The following is a 16152-nucleotide window of genomic DNA, read 5'->3' on the forward strand; positions in this document are numbered from 1 at the left end:
AAAGTTTATAGGACTTCTAGGACTATAGAAGTTTATAAGACTCCTAGCATTAGGGTCTAGCTCTCAAGATTGGTAGCTGATCTTACTGTTATTATGTATTACTTTCAGTTGACGATCTTGCTTTCTACTTTGCTAAGAACATGGAAGCCATGAGAAAACATCCACATCGTCCAGCCATCAGCCACTGGCCCTTACTATACCTGCATCCACAAACTCTACTTTCCCCCAATGAGCCAGTGTTTCCAGTGGTATGTGAGGTCCAATCCCCTCACATACCCAAGGTCATCGGTCCAGCAATTTTCATCTTCACTTGTTCTCTCTCTACGGGATCAGCCCCATCAAATGGAAACATGCCACTATTCCTCCCATCCGTTAAAACAAAAACAGAAAACCTTCTCATGATCTCATTTCTGCTGCCAACTACTCCCCCACATTTTTTATGCTTCCTGTTGCAGCAAGACTTTTCTCTGCCTCATTCAGCACTTCTGCTTCTGCATAGGTACCCAAAAGATTTGAAAGCAGGGTCTTAAAGAGACAATTACAGCCATGTTCTTGGGAGCATTACTCACAATGGCCAAAAGGTGGAAGTAACCCAAGTGTCCATCAGAGAATGAATGGATAAACAAAATGTGGTATATGCATACAATGGAATCTTTAAAAGGAAGGAAGTTCTGACTCATGCTACATCATGGATGAAATTTGAGGGCCTTTTGCTCAGCGAAAGAATCCAGTCATGAAAAAAGCAAATATTGCTTGAATTATTTAGAGTGGCTAAATTCATAGAGAAAGTGGAATGATGGGTTCAGGGACTTGAGAGGAGGGGGGAACAGGAAGGTGCCATTTAATGGGTGCACAGTTTCAGTTTTGCAAACTGCAGACAGTTTTGGAGATTGGTGGCAGATCAGTGTGGATATGCTTAACATTACTGCGTTGTAAACTCATGTAAACGTGGTTGGGTTGGTTAATGTTATGTTCTGCGTACTTCACCATAGTCAAAAGTCAAAAGACAAAAACAAAAACGAGGGTGCCTGGGTGGCTCAGTGGGTTAGGTGTCTGCCTTCTGCTCAGATCATGATTCCAGGATCCTGGGATCGAGCCCCGTATTGGGCTCCCCACTCAACGGGAAGCCTGTTTCTCCCTTTGCCACTCTCCCCAACTCTCTCTCTCAAATAAATAAAGTATTTAAAAAAAAAAAAAACCCTCCTCTGCCTCTGACTTCTTCCCTTCTTCCTTCAACACACCCCAACGGGGTTTGTACTCCCCACCTCCTCCCCAGTCTACTTTCTTAGCTTCTGGCCTTTCCTTCCATCCCTTCCTATCCCATTGGGGTTTGTTTGTTTGTTTGTTTGTTTTCCTTCCCAATGCATGCAGAAGGTGCCACTTCTGACCCCACTTCTGGATTACTGCGACAGCCTGCTAGCTAGTCTCCTATTCCTGCTTCTCCCATTACCATCTAGATCCACTCTCAACCCAGCCACCAGCGGGATCCCTTTAAAACATACCAGGCCGTGTTGCTCTTCTGAGTGAAACTCCCGGTGGCCCCATTTCTTTCATAGTGAAAGTCCATGTCAGTACATACCCCCTACCATCCACTGTCCAATCCACACCCCCAGGCCTCCCTGAACCTCCCAACCATCCCTCCCCCCACCTTGCTCTTGGGCACCAGACCCACTGGCCTGGGAACCGGCAGGTGCCCGTCTGCCTCATTACCTGTCACACTCTTCAGCCGCAAGTCTGCAGAGCTAACTCCTTCACCGAAAAATGCCCATACAATGTCACTTTTCAGTGAGGTCCCCTATACTCTCCTCCATTTCTCCTTTTTCCCATAGCCCTTCTCCCCTGAGTGTACGGACCATTGTAACGCACTTCAGAATGTTTCCACCTCTTCCCGATAGAACATAAGCAGGGATTTTGTCTACCTGCTTCAAGAATGTATCACCAGCACCTACAGCAAATGCCGGGTGCACCGGAAGTGCTGCACCATTTTCCAGAGGATTAAACCACCTCCAGGAGTCCATGATCCGCCTTGATCTTCACCGCCATTTTGTGAAGGCCGTCAAGAGATCCCATGGTAGCCATTGATGGGAAGTCAATGAAGACAGATGAAGACAGGGGGTCTCAGAGATTGGGGTCTTCATTCACTTAAAATGCGCTCATTCATTTACTCAGTAAACTTAGCAGCATCAGGGCAGAGCTGTGCCTAGAAGAGAGATGTGTTCATGTCTATTCTTGGATGTTTTCCTGCTTTTGAACACCCATACTCCCTTTTGAGAATTGATAGAAATCTCGTGCACCCCCAGTTATAAAACAATGCAGAGCCATGGCTAAGAGCAGCGGTTTGGAGCCTGTGCTGTAACTCTACCCAGCCCATTCCCGGACTCCCTGACGTCGGGCCGCATCCCGCAACGATTCTCCTCCTTGGTGTTCACGCCTGTATGGCGGGAATGGTGCCAACAGCTACTTCTAGTGTTGTCATGGGGGAAAAAGTGCGAGTAAAGCATTTTTTTCAGGGTAAAAAAGGGGGAGTAAAGCATTGCTATGAGTGCGTGTGGTTTCTCCCTACCCCTCCTGCCCAGTGATTTTGTCCTGTTTGCTTCTAATAGTTTGCATGAAAAACCAATAGGCTTATTTTGTTCATTTCCCAACACAAAGATGTATCATAATATTGAACAGGCTTTTTCAACCCCCCGAGTTTGATACACCCACTCTCTGTTACCCCCGTTGCCTCTCAGCATCCACAGATTATCGAATGTGACCCCAAGTTACAAGAGGGCCCTGGCCCCTTCCTTCCGCCTTTTGCATCTGTTCCCGACAGAGGAAGAGCTACTGATTTCCAGCTGCAGGGTTGAAATGGAAACTGGCAAAAAGTGCAAGCAAAGGGCTCAATTTCCCAATCGCTGCAGCTGAAGAGCGCCCTGAGCTATTTTTAAACCCCTTTTCAGAAACTCCAGCGCTTGCAATGGATCTATTTTCTTAACTGCCAAGAGATAATGCTTAAAAGGGAGAGCTTGAAAATATTCCGCAGCACTCATAAAAATGACTGAAATAGACGGTACATAAGACAGCCTTTGTCTGGAGCAGCGGCCGGGAGCGAGATGAAGTCTTTCAGACCCCAGGGCAGCGGTGCTGCTGGATCGGCTGCTGACAACCGTGGCTTTGTGCGTTGACTGCATGAGGACCAGAAAAGGCAACAAAACCAAACAGTGCTTGTAGAGAACATCAGAGATCTGGCGTTGAAATCGGTCATCAATTCCAGGAAACAAGAGACCCCAGGATAAGTCTCAAAGAATCCTCCTCCTCTTGGGTGCTGCCTTATCTGTAAACACGTCCAAACCATCCAAAATGAAATGAGTCTTCTGCCCCTTCCCTGAACTCCAGAAGTTTCTCTGCCTCCCTCAGGAGAACCACCAGCCATGTGGTCATCTGTGCTACAGATTTAGGAATCACGCTGAACTCCACTTTTCCTCGCCTCCCACACCCCATAGAGTCTTGCCCATATCGCCTCCTAGGTAGTTCTGAGGTCCTGTTCTCTGTATACTGCAGAGACCACCCCATGACCACTGTCCTGATTCCATTCTTCATCAGCTCTCAATGGGATTGTTGCAAGAGCATCTGAACTAGCCTCCATGCATCTCTTTTTGTCCCCCTTCATCAATGGACACTAGGAATTTTTTTAATGTTTAGCAATCACATATTTTTGAATTTCAAATATTAGTATGGTACCTCTTGCTTAGAATCTTTGAGTGTTTAATCAACCTCAGACAACAGCCTGCACTCTTTAGAAGAGTAGACAAGACCGTCCATGACGACCTGCGCACTGCAACCTTTTCCCTCAGTCCCACTATGCCCTACCTCACGCTTAATGCTGTAGCAACATCAAGTACCTGTGATTTTCTGTGCACCATATTATTTATTCCTCCGTGCCTTTGCTTATGCCATCTTTCTTGTCCAAAATGTCTTTCATCTCTACCTCTTAACAGGAAAAATTTTACTGACACATGACATGAATATAGCAAAAGGTACAACCTGATGCATTTTTATAGAGCTGACATACTCAAGTGGCTGCTGTAGAAATCAAAGATTTGGATATCATCAGTATTCCAAAGCCTCTCATGTCCTCTCCTGACATCAAACCCTAAAAGATAACCGCTATTTTCCCTTCATTCCATTTTGATTGGTTTTGTCCAATTTTGAACTTGATGTAAATGGAATCATACAGTATATGCCTTTTTGTCCAGTTTCTTTCATTTAACATTACTTTGAGACTCACCAACAGGGTTGCATATGGCAGTAGATTGTCCTTTCTTATTGTTGAATGTAATATTCCATTGTATAAACACACCAAATTTATTAATCCAGTCTAGTGTCGAATGGTTGCCAGGTTTTTGGTTATTACAACAGCGTTATTAAAAGCAATCTTTTACATTGTTTTGGTGAAAGTGTGTATGCATTTCTGCTGAGTAGAATTGTTGGATTATATGATATATGTATATTTAGCTTTAATAGATATTTCCAAACAGTTTTCCAATGTGGTTGTAGCATTTGTGCTCCCACTAGCACTATTTGAGAAGTCTAGTTTCTCCATATTTTTGACTACAGTTGGGATTGTCAGATTTTTAAAATTTTAGCCCCTTTGATGAACTTTTAAGACTATGTCTGACAATATCTTCCTTTAATTCAAGTATTTAGATCAACTACTCTTAATGTAATTATTGACATAGCTGGACTTAAGTCAATCATCTTATCATTCATATTCCATTTATCCCATCTGTTCTTTATTCTTTCTTTCCTCTTTCCTTGACTTCTTTTGGATTATTGAGTATATTTTAGTGGCTGCTCTTGGTTTTTGTTTTTGTTTTTGTTTTAAGAGACTTTTTTTTTTTAAGATTTTATTTATTTATTTGACACACAGAGAGAGAAATCACAAGTAGTCAGAGAGGCAGACAGAGAGAGAGAGGGAAGCAGGCTCTCCAAAGAGCAGAGAGCCTGATGAGGGACTCGATTCCAGGACCCTGAGATCATGACCTGAGCTGAAGGCAGAGGCTTAACCCACTGAGCCACCCAGGCGCCCGGCTGCTCTTGGTTTTACATTATGTATCTTTGACTTTACACACTCTATCTTTAAATAGTGTTATAAAACTTCATGTATAATCTAAGGAGCCTGTAAGAGTATATACTTTCATTTCATTCTCTTTTCTTGTATTTTTATTGTTGTCATACTGGTGCTTCCACATACATTATAAAATCTACAATTTTTGGTTTTAAACCATTACCTTTTTTTTAAGTTAAAAATAAGAAGAATTCATTTATATTTACTCATATAGTTGCCATTTCTAAGGTTCTTTATGGCTCTGTAGAACAAGAACAAGTTTGCAGATGATGCCACTCAATAAAAGTTTGCTGAGTAAATGAATGGCTGCATTTTAAATAAATGAATGAAGACCCCTTAGCCTCTTTGAGACTCCATTTTTTCATCTGTAAAATGGATATAATAATACCTTCTGGCAACTTTCATAAAATGGCTACAAAGATCAAATGGAATAATGGACTACTAGAAGTAGTTTAATACTCTAAAAAATCATTCAGCCAGCTTATTTTCAAATATTTCTTCACTCTATTTTCTCCCTTGTTTTAGCACTTAAATTTCTGGCATTTTAGACCCTTTCACCATGTTAATACTTTTCTCCCCCGCCGTCCACCCTGTAGTTTACATAGTTTCCCTCTGTGCCTATGTCTGGATATCTCTTACTGTCCTCTCCAGGTTTACAAATGCTCTCTCCTGTCATATGAAAACTGCTGTTAAACCAATCTATTAAGTTCTAAATTTCAATTGTTGGATTGTTCAGTTCTACATTTTCTATTTGATTTTTTTGTATAGATCTACTTCCTCACCTTGTCATCAATCTCTTAATCACAGTTATTTTAAAGATTATGTTTGGTAACTTCACAGTCTGGATCATCTGTGGGTCTATTTTTATTATCTGATTTTCTTTTTCCCTTTTTGGGTTTTTATCTTTTGGTTCTCTTTAACTGAAATATCTGGTTATTTTTTTTTAAGTTTTTATTTTAATTCTAGTCTGTTAAGATACAGTGTTACATTCATTTCAGGTGTACAATATAGTGACTCAATGCTTCCATACGTCACCAGGTGCTCATTGCAATAGATACACTCCTTAATCCTCATTGCCTGTTTCACCAACACCCCCCCCCCCACTCCTCTCTGGCAACCATCAGTTTGTTTTCTAGAGTTAAGAGTTTCTTAAATTCCACATATGAGCAAAACCATATAGTATTTGTCTTTCTCTGACTGACTTATTTATCTTACTATAATAGTCTCTAGCTTGTAATATCTGGTGATTGTTTATCATTGCCTTGAAAAAATTATAGAGAATCTTGATGATGTTATATTTCTCTAGAGAGACTTTACTTTTCTTCTTGGATACAGCTAGTATAGGGCAATTTGGTTTAATCCCATTAGAAATTGAGATAATTTGAGGGTGAGTTTGTTTTTGTAAAGCCTGCTCTATTTCCCATTGCCCTCACTCCTAGGAAAAGGATCTTCAGTGGTGTCATTAGAGGCCTGGTCTATTAACCAGAGCTCTTTCTTTTTGGTAGAATTTGAATTCCTCTAGTATTTTGAGATGGCCAAAAATTGTGCTCAGATTTTTAATCTTCTAGTTGTCACCATCTGATGTATTTAGCCTCTTTCCTGCTAAAATGCAAATGACTTAAGGGGAAAACCAGTGAAGAATATCATTCATTTCTTTACAGCTCCCTCTGTCTACCATCTTGGTCTCTCAAGTCATGCTTACCTTGGTGGTGCCTTAATCCTTTCAAGCCACTGTTTTTCATTTTTGTTTAATTCATATCTAGCCCAGCTATTCTTGGCAAGGAGAATTGGTACATCACAAACAATTATCTAATGGACAAAAGCAAATGCCTGCTCGCCTTCTTTTTAAAAAAAATTTTTAAATATATTTTTTAATTTGTTTGACAGGCAGAGATCACAAGTAGGTGGAGAGGCAGGCAGAGAGAGAGGAAGAAGCAGGCTCCCTGCTGAGCAGAGAGCCCTATGTGGGGCTCTATCCCAGGACCCTGGGATCCTGACCTGAGCCGAAGGCAGAGGCTTTACCCACCGAGCCACCCAAGTGTCCCCCACCTTCTTTTTGATTGGAAAATTTCTATCCCTGTAAGCCTTAGATGCCCCTCTGCTAGAAAATCTCCTCTTACTATTGTTTACCTAACTCCACCTTTATCTCACAACTCCTCATATCCTCTTACATATAATCCCACAAAACACTTTATAGTTCCCAAACAGCATATAAACGTTTTTTATTATCACCTGACTTTGTCTCTCTTCCCCCATGAAACCGTGAGCATCTTGAAACCAAAACTATGATGTATTCATCTCAGTATCTGCCATGCTAGCACGATACCCAGTTTAAAAAACAAATGCATTAGTATGAACTTAACTGGTTCTCAAAGATGTTCGGAAATGCATACAAATGCCAACCAAATTAGCAAGAAATGGGATTTTCTTGACCTTGGATTTCTTGACCAGGATTTCCAGACCCACCTTCAGGCCCCCTTTAATCTCTTAGACATTTTACCACTGGCCTTAATAACATGGCCACTGGGGCACCTGGGTGGTTCAGTCATTTAAGCAATTGCCTTTGTCTCAGGTCATGATCCTAAGGTTCTATCATTGAGTCCCACATTGGGTTCCCTCTCAGTGGAAAGCCTGATTCTCCCTCTCCCTCTGCTGCTCCCCCTGCTTGTGCTTTCTATCTCTCTGTCAAATAAATAAATAAAATCTTAAAATAAAAAAAATTTAAAAAAAAAAGAACATGGCCACTACAACTCAGGGGATATGCTCTAGACATTCTGAATCACCAACTTAGAGAGGAGACAATGATTCACCCAGACAAGTCACTGTGTCTGTTACATATTCATGTCCTTCATATGTAAAATAGAAATATTAAAATCTACCTTTCCTGGATTGATATGACACAGTTATAATTTTATGATTAAACATCCAGACTTTGAAGCTAGATTTCCTGGAGGCCAATCCTAACTCAGCTACTCACAAGCTGTGTGACTTTGGGCAGATTAATGAGCCTCCCTGTGTTGATAAGGAATTAACATCCATTAAAGTCGTAGAGCAGTGTCTGGCACAGAGTAACTACCAGCCATTAGCACTCTGTGAAGATCATATGAGAAACAAATAAGTAACCTATAAAACAGTGTTAGTTATTACAATGATGACTGAGTATTATAATAATTAAATCATTTCCCCTAGAGAAGAGCAACTCAACCCTGAGGCTTCAGTGGGTGCTACCAAATAACATATTTAGCATTAAAATATGAACATGCAACCTTTCACTGTTGGCTTTTACTTGCTAAAAAAAAAATTTTTTAGAAGACATTTTCAGCCCTAACATTTACTCTGAATGACTCATGTATGAGAATTGAGGTTTTCCCTATACTTCCTAAAATCTATAAACCAGAAACCCAGAGCATTACATGTTTCCCCAACCACAGGCTGCAGGCAGACCTGAGCAAAAGATAGCAGAGGAACCACACTGAGAAGGGGAAAGAAGCCTCCAGACAGTGTGGCATGTTCCGCTATGTCTTCCATGCCCTGGGCTTGGGAGACACTCGGGACCAAGGTGGAGTCTGAGGGTTTCACAGAGATGGGGACTGTGAGCTGAGTCGCTCTGTGACCAAGACACTGGGGAGGCCAGAAGGGACTTGGATGTGAAGTTCCCGAGGCATCAGCAGGATCCAAAGAGTTGAGGAGGCAAGAGCAAGGGATGAGAGTGGCCAGCTAAGGCGTGGGTGAAATGCCAGAGTCTGCATCTCACCAAAAGGAGGTTCTCCAAGAAGAGAGCAGTCAGCAGGAAGCACTGAACAGAACTGCTGCCCTGGGGTACCTGTTAAAATGCAGATACCAAGCCCTACCCTTCAAGAATCTGAGTATGACAATCTGAACAAGGTCCAGAAATCTGCATTTTTAATGACCCCTCAGATTATTCTGACATAGGTGGTTCTTGGGCCACATTTTGAGAAAGCAAAGTGGTGTACTTCGCTTTAAGAGACAAGGGTGTGGCCTCTTGGTAGGAGTGTCCTGTGGGGTATGGGTGGCACTGAGTACCCAAGGATAGACAACAACCAGCTGGATGTCAAAGACAAGCAGGCAGAAAAAACAATGAACAACGACTTTATACCCTGAACAAACGCTTGTCTGTTCAGTGCCTTTGAATGAATTTGGAAAAGATGTCCCTTGTGGGCAGATGAACTTGATAAAAGAACCCATACTTTTGGGTAGAGAGGCCAGACCAAGGCTTGGGAAGCAGAGGTGGGGGTGGAGGTATGGATTCAGTCCCTACTTTATCCCTTAGCTAGGTGGCCTCACAGGACCTGAGACAGAGGGGCTGTCTTAGACCCTGACAAGGATCTCGTACCTGAGCTCTGGAGGCCAATGGGGAGCATCACCAGGACTGGAGGAACCAAGGCAAGAGTACATGTTCTGGGGTCAGTTGGGATTAAGCCCAAGTATTTGCTCTGTTGTTTGCTGGTCACGTGACCAGGAACAAATTCCCTACCCTCTTCCCACACCTCAGGAATTTATCAATAAAATACAACAGCACTATCAACCACCTGTGAGCCATGATCAGTGCCGATGACCATCAGGAACTTTTGGTAAACATCAGTAGCCCCGGTGGCCACAGGAGGGCAGGCACCCTGGGTCTGTCCCCCACAAACTCACCACCAGGAGGAATGTTATTATGAAAGCAAATACCAGTTGACATCCTACTGTATACAAACACAATTAGCAGACAGGCGCAAACACAGCTGTTCCTGTAAGCTCGGTATAGTCCCTTAGGCATTCCACCAAGCACCACGCAAGAACGTTCTCTCCAGGGCGCACAAGGCCAGGTCTAGAGATGCCAAAGGCAATAAAAGAAGATCCAGAAGCCCAGTAGATCCTAATTGGATCTCCTACTTACATACAACTATGTGAAAGAAAATCCAAACTATTATTATGGCTTTATCTTTTTATTTTTATTTACTAATTTTGGTATTAAGTAGTTCAATGATATGTTGGATGTGTCAGTGATCTGGTCTGAAGCTTCCTCCAAAAAAGATTTGGTTGTATCCTGCTGTGGGAAGACTTCCTGTCTCCAGGATAAAGGGGAAGCCTCAGAACTCCCCAGGAAGGTTTTGCTCACAAAGAAAGAGCAGTGATGAGCAATGGCTATTTGTTCTAGATGGGGCCAGCTGCATAATTTGTGGGATCCAGTGCAAAATGGGGGGGGGGGAGTGTGGGACGGGGGGGAAAGGAGGAGTAAAACCTTTTTTCTTTCTTCCCCTCTCTCTCTCAACCTGTCATGCTGTTTTAGCTTGGGCTGCCATAACAAAATACCTTAGACTGGGAGGCTTAGATAACAGAAATTTATTTACTCACAGTTTTAGAAGCTGAGAAATTCAAGATCAAGGTGCTGGCCCAGATCTGGCTCCTGGTGAGACCTCTTCCTGGTTTGCAGATGGTGGCCTTCTCGCTATATCCTCACAATGTGAAGAGAGAAAGAGCTCTAATTTCTCTTCCTTTTATGGGGTCTCTAATCACACATGGGCCCTACCCTCAAGACCTCATCTACACCTGGTTATCTCTCAGAGGCGCCGCCTCCAAATATCATCACCTTGGGAGTTAGGGCTTCAACCTATAAATTTTGTGGAGACATGAACATTCAGTCCATAACCCACGGCGTTTTTTCATTTGCTATTTAATGTTGCATTCCCTCAAGCATGGGGGATACTTCTGAAGCATTGCAGACACTCACGGGTGCCCCAGGACTCTGACCTCTGACTTGATGCATGGAGGGCACATGCTCCAGTCAACCCTCCCCATGCCCACTCCAGCCCCTGCCAGGCAAAGGGCAGCAGCAGTCATTGGGGGGTGGAGGAGCTGGCAGCCGGGAATCCTTCCCAGGCAGTGGAAGGAGGTGGACCCCACGGGAGCTCAGGCTCCAAGCCCCAGTGCATGTAGCATTGTCTCATCAGACTGCTATCAAAACACAAATCAGCAGTTCCTAGGTGTCTCAGTCCGTTAAGCATGTCTGCCTTCAACTCAGATCATGGTCCTGGGGTCCTGGGATGGAGCCTTACCCCTCACCCCCGCTCAGTGGGGAGTCTCCTCCTCCCTCTCCCTCTGCTCCTCCCCCTCAGCTCATACTCTCGCTCTCTCAAATAAATTAATATTTAAGAAATACACACACACAAAAATTCAAACAGTTAAGAATTTCAAGACAGTCACTGCAGAGCATTATGTCCCAAGCACAGGACCTCCTAGTGAGCCTATGTCCCCATGTCACTACCCTGGTCACACGCCCTGATACCAGAACTCAGAAAACTCAGAATAACATTGCCGAGTGCCTTGTTGTTTTATTCATTCAGTAACAGCAAAAAGTTAATTCCAGAGCATCTAGAGCAACAGCCTACCCTTAATTAGTGCTCAAAAGCATTTAAACACTAGGATTTTCAAAGTTCAAAACTACTGAAAATAGGCCTAGATACAGAGTCAATGCAAAATTCATAGAAACTAAAACTAACATGCGCCTGGGTGGCTCAGTGGGTTAAAGCCTCTGCCTTTGGCTCGGGACACGATCCCAGGGTCCTGGGATCGAGCCCCGATTCGGGCTCTCTGCTCAACAGGGAGCCTGCTTCCTCCTCTCTCTCTCTCTTTCTCTCTGCCTACTTGTGATCTCTTGTCAGTCAAATAAATAAATAAAATCTTTAAAAAAAAAAAAAAAGGAAAGAAAACTAAGTTATGTGAGGGTGTGTCAAACTAAGCACTGTTAACATTTGTGAGTGGGTCATTCTTTGTTGTGTGGTCTGTCCTGTGCCTGGTGGGATGCTTGGCGGCATGGCTGGTTTCTACTTATTAGATGGCAGCGGCATATCCATCGGCCCCTCCCCTGACCCATGACAACCGAAACTGTCCCCAGTGGTGCCAAACGTTCCTTAAGGAGCAAAACTGCACCGGGTTGAAAGCCACTGGTATAACATTTGGCACTTTGGGGTTTTACTTTATGTTTGATGAGCCAGGTACAGATTATACTCCCACATTTAAGAGTCAAATTCTGGTGGGCTACCTATACGGCATCTTTGCTTGTTTGTTTCTTAACTTAAAAATTATTCATGTCTAAACTGCTATGCCTTCTTTATTATTCAAACATGCAAATCCTACATCAGCTGTTGGCAGTAAGTGAAGAGAGGCTATCCTTTTGGGGAGGAAGTGAGAGGCACCGTTCAGAATATTCAACAAAGATCCACTGATGGGACTGTCATATAATCAACACTCGATTGCCCAGATTTCGAGGGAAGCAGATGTGTTGATATCCAGGAAAACAAATAAACCAACCCCCCCCCCAGATTATTCAAAAATCATTTCTATTTGGCTTAAGTTTTTGTGTTGCTTTGTTTCTACTGCAAATCAATTTAACTGAGTCTTATTCAGACTGATATTGAAACGAAAGAGGAAGTCATGCAGGCCAGCCAGAATCTGGAATTTAGAAGGAAGACCGGAGGTCAACTATTTGGATTTGACTAAAGGAACATCAGCAAACTAAATTCTTTCCTCTCCTACTTTTTAAAGACTTCTTAGTGATCACTTCTTGGAACAGAGAGAAGATTAACAGAGTTGAAACTGTGATGGATGTTATTGGCCTGCATCTAGAAACCCTCAAATCCCTTGGACCAGAGAGCAGTCTTTGTCTGTCTCCACTTCTGCAGGCTAACCCATGATACCCGTGACTTTCCTCACGTCGTGTAACGGTGTGTGTGGTGACCCAAGGGTACAGTTCCTCAGATCTGAGCTGGGACAGACTCTGAGGTGCAGCTTATGCTCCAGAGTTCTCTGTGGGCTCAGTGTGAAGCCGGGACATTGGCTGAAATCACACCCTGACCTGTCTTCTTCCGTGTTCCTGCCCTTCTTCCTCCACTCCCTTACTCGTTTCTCTGGAGCATTTCCTTGATGAATCAGTTGCACTCACATCATTGGCTCAGGGTCTACTTCTGGGAAAAACTGGCCTGAGACATTTTCCTTTCACTCATAAGACCATGAGGGAGATGTGACCTGTACAGGGTTCCCCCTAGAAGTGCTCCCACCCCCATGGGTCATACAACCAAACCAAAAAGACATGGTATAAGTTCAGGACACCAATAATACTTTAGGGTTTTAAAATATCATCCCATTTTCCAGGAACTCTCTAGGTAGGGCCAGAGACAGAGAAGGGGCCTGAACCAGAACCAGAAGGGCTGCCCAGAGAAGGATGAGCACGTTGGGGTCAAACTGAAGCATCTGATTCCTTGGAGTTCAGCCTGAAACTCATGCCAAGGAAGGAAGATGAGCCTTGAACCAGGGGCCTGAAACAAAGAGCATGGACACCACAGAAGCCACCAGACTCGAACCCAAACTGAGAAGGCTGGTCAGAGGCCACCATGCTGGCCTGCAGCCCCACATTTCTCACTCCAGGTCCAATGATCTTGTTCTTATGCCCCGTCTTATACATTGTGGGGTGTACCCATTAGATGCCGGTAGCATACCCCCAGACCATCTCTTTATGATAATCACAAAAGTCTCCAGGTGTGGCCCAATGTTCCTGGAGTGAGGGCGAGGAGGAAAATTGCCTGCTCTCCCATATTGCCGTGTGTTGTTAGCCTTCTTTTGCTTTGTTTCCCCTTATAAATGAACTTCACTCTTGGAGAGCAGAGATAAGAGGTGCCCATCATATCTAGGGCAGGCGTTTAAAATACATTTTTGTGGCTGGATGCCTGACTGTGTAATGCTTTTCCTGACTTCCCTCAACACTTTTTCTGTAAAGCAGATATACAGCTGCCATTCACAACTGCACAGATGCTGCTCATACATCCTACAGAGTGGATGGTCCAAGCCAGAGTTGTGCAATGAACAACACGCTCAACCTTGCATGGAAGCCCAGGACAGAGGCTCTTTCTCCTGCCAGAATCTGGAACTTCCTCCCTCTAAACATCTAAACTTCCTCCCCACCTGATCCCCCAGGGAGTTCACTTCAGAATCTATCTCACCTTGAGGCAAAGAAGATGGACATGTGTACCCCCACACAATGCCTGGTATATAGGGGCCGTTTGAAAAAGAACAGTTGATTGGATGAGTGCCGCCCAGTGCGGTGGTACAGCACAGTGCGGTGAAGACAGGTGGGCCTTGGGCTCTTTACAATCAGCTAGACTTTGGGCTAAGGTCTGGCTGTGCCCAGCTGAATGACTGTAAGCAAATCATTTACCACATACCCCTCTTCGCCTCACCCTCAATCCTCACCACCCCCAAACACACAGGAGAACTGTCGGTGGGAAAGAAGTTACAAACAGTTGGAAACTACAATAGTAGGAGTGATGTGGCATCATGGTGAAAAACACTGGTTAGGGAGAGTCGGGCATATGGTTTGAATCTAGTTTCTCCCTGTGCAACCCCAGTCAGGATAGTTAGGCGATCTCCACCCCAACCCCCCCGGGTGTGACCACGGGGACCTAGCACTGGATTGGGACAAAAGGAGTAAATGCTGAATGGACAGAGAAGGAAGACACTGAAGGACGGAGGACCTCAATGGCTCATGGCCAGGGGCGTAATGGACTGGGTGTGGCAGAACATCCAGGTTCAAACTACGCGCGGCAGCTACGCGGCAGCTAAGGCAAGGCTCTTCCTTACCAAGTCACCGTCCGTTTTTCTCCACACGGGCTGTGCGCGTCCAGAGGAGGTGGAGAAGGGAAGTGGCCCTGGTGAGTAATCACAGGATGACAGATAGTGACACAACACGAAAATGAGCTTCCCGTGTCCCTGTTCGAGCCAACGCCTGGAAACACGTGCCTTCCAAGCCCCACAAGCGCATCGAGCTTGCGTCTGAGTTACCGTGGTAGGAAACTACGGAGGGGATGACATGGTAAGAAAGTATCAATATCTGAAGCCAGTGGGGTCGGGATGACGACCCCAGAGAGCCAGTTGGGTTGATTATGGGTGGTCAGAAAAAGGATGGAAGGCAAGAGAAAAGTCTAGCTTCGGCCTGATTCTCTGGGGGGCACTGAAGCATGAGCTACTCCACGAGACTTGGGGCTTCTTTGAGGCCCTTCTGTCGGTAACTGGCCACAAAGGGGCTGGGAGTGGCGTGGGGGTGGGGGATGGTAGCCTCCCAGAGAAGATGGTTCCTGACAGGCGGAGAGGGGCAGCTGCAGCCATGAGCCGCCAACACACAGAAACTGGGTCCCCTGCGGAGGGGCCCAGGGTGGGGCACCAGTAGAATCCACGACAAATGGGGACAGGTGTCCTGAGTGGGGGTGGGAAGCAGTTACATAGAAGACTTCTAAAATAGGACCTTTCTTCCCACCACAGAGGTCTGCGAATGCCGGATCTTTATAAGAAACCAGTCAAAGAAGGAGTGGATTTCTTTTCTTTTGTTAGGATTCTCCTCAAACGTAACAAAAGCTGCAAAATCAGGAGTCCACATCTCTGGGCAGTGTGGGAGTCTGGGGCTTGGCTTCTCTCCTCAAGCCCCAAGCACCTGCTGGCATGGTCTCGGCACCCCGGGGCCCCCCAGACAGCAGATTCTGCCCTCCAGGCTCTCTCTTCTCTGGAAGAAAGACGGGCCTCTTCCTCGCTTTCTCTCCCTCCGTGCCCTGCAGGTGCCCCACTCAGCGGTGGCCTGGCAGTCTCCACTGAAGAATGTCACTCTGGCCTGCGGCCCGGCCTCAGACAAAAGCCCTTTTGGAGCCAGGCCTGCTTCCTCCGGCGGACAGGCCCCTGCCCACTTTCCCGCTGCCTGCTAGGGGCGGCAGCTAAATTCATCCCCTTGAATTGATGGTTTCCACAGAGCAAGGCCTCTTCCCTGCCTAGGAAGCAAAATGAGTCTGAGCCCTTGACAGGCTGTCCTTGGCTCCGGGACGAATCGCTGACTGTCCACACACAGAGGAGGGAAGCAAGAGGAGACGCCCCACCGCCCGAGACCAGAGGCGGCCAGGCCCGCAGACGCGTGCGCGGCGGGTGGAAGGAGGGAGCCCACGGCCCCAACCCGAGACAAAGCCCCGAACCCAAACAAACCTCCACACCCAAGCCTGACCCTG

At 45.2% G+C, this 16152-nt stretch overlaps 2 long non-coding RNA genes across 2 annotated transcripts in view; one reads left to right on the top strand and one right to left on the bottom strand.

Moving 5' to 3' along the window:
- Nucleotides 1-384, top strand: part of LOC309859025 — a 27627-nt gene extending 27243 nt beyond the window's left edge. The window contains exon 3 of the long non-coding RNA XR_014308497.1: nt 109-384. This is a non-coding gene — a long non-coding RNA (uncharacterized lncRNA). The remainder of the gene's footprint in view (nt 1-108) is intronic.
- The window catches only part of LOC309859023, a 3647-nt gene extending 1535 nt beyond the window's left edge, over nt 1-2112 (bottom strand). The window contains exon 1 of the long non-coding RNA XR_014308494.1: nt 2005-2112. This is a non-coding gene — a long non-coding RNA (uncharacterized lncRNA). The remainder of the gene's footprint in view (nt 1-2004) is intronic.
- Nucleotides 2113-16152: the final 14040 nt, after the last annotated feature.

Source organism: Mustela nivalis (genome assembly GCF_964662115.1).
Source record: "Mustela nivalis genome assembly, chromosome: 2".
Lineage (NCBI taxonomy): Eukaryota > Metazoa > Chordata > Mammalia > Carnivora > Mustelidae > Mustela > Mustela nivalis.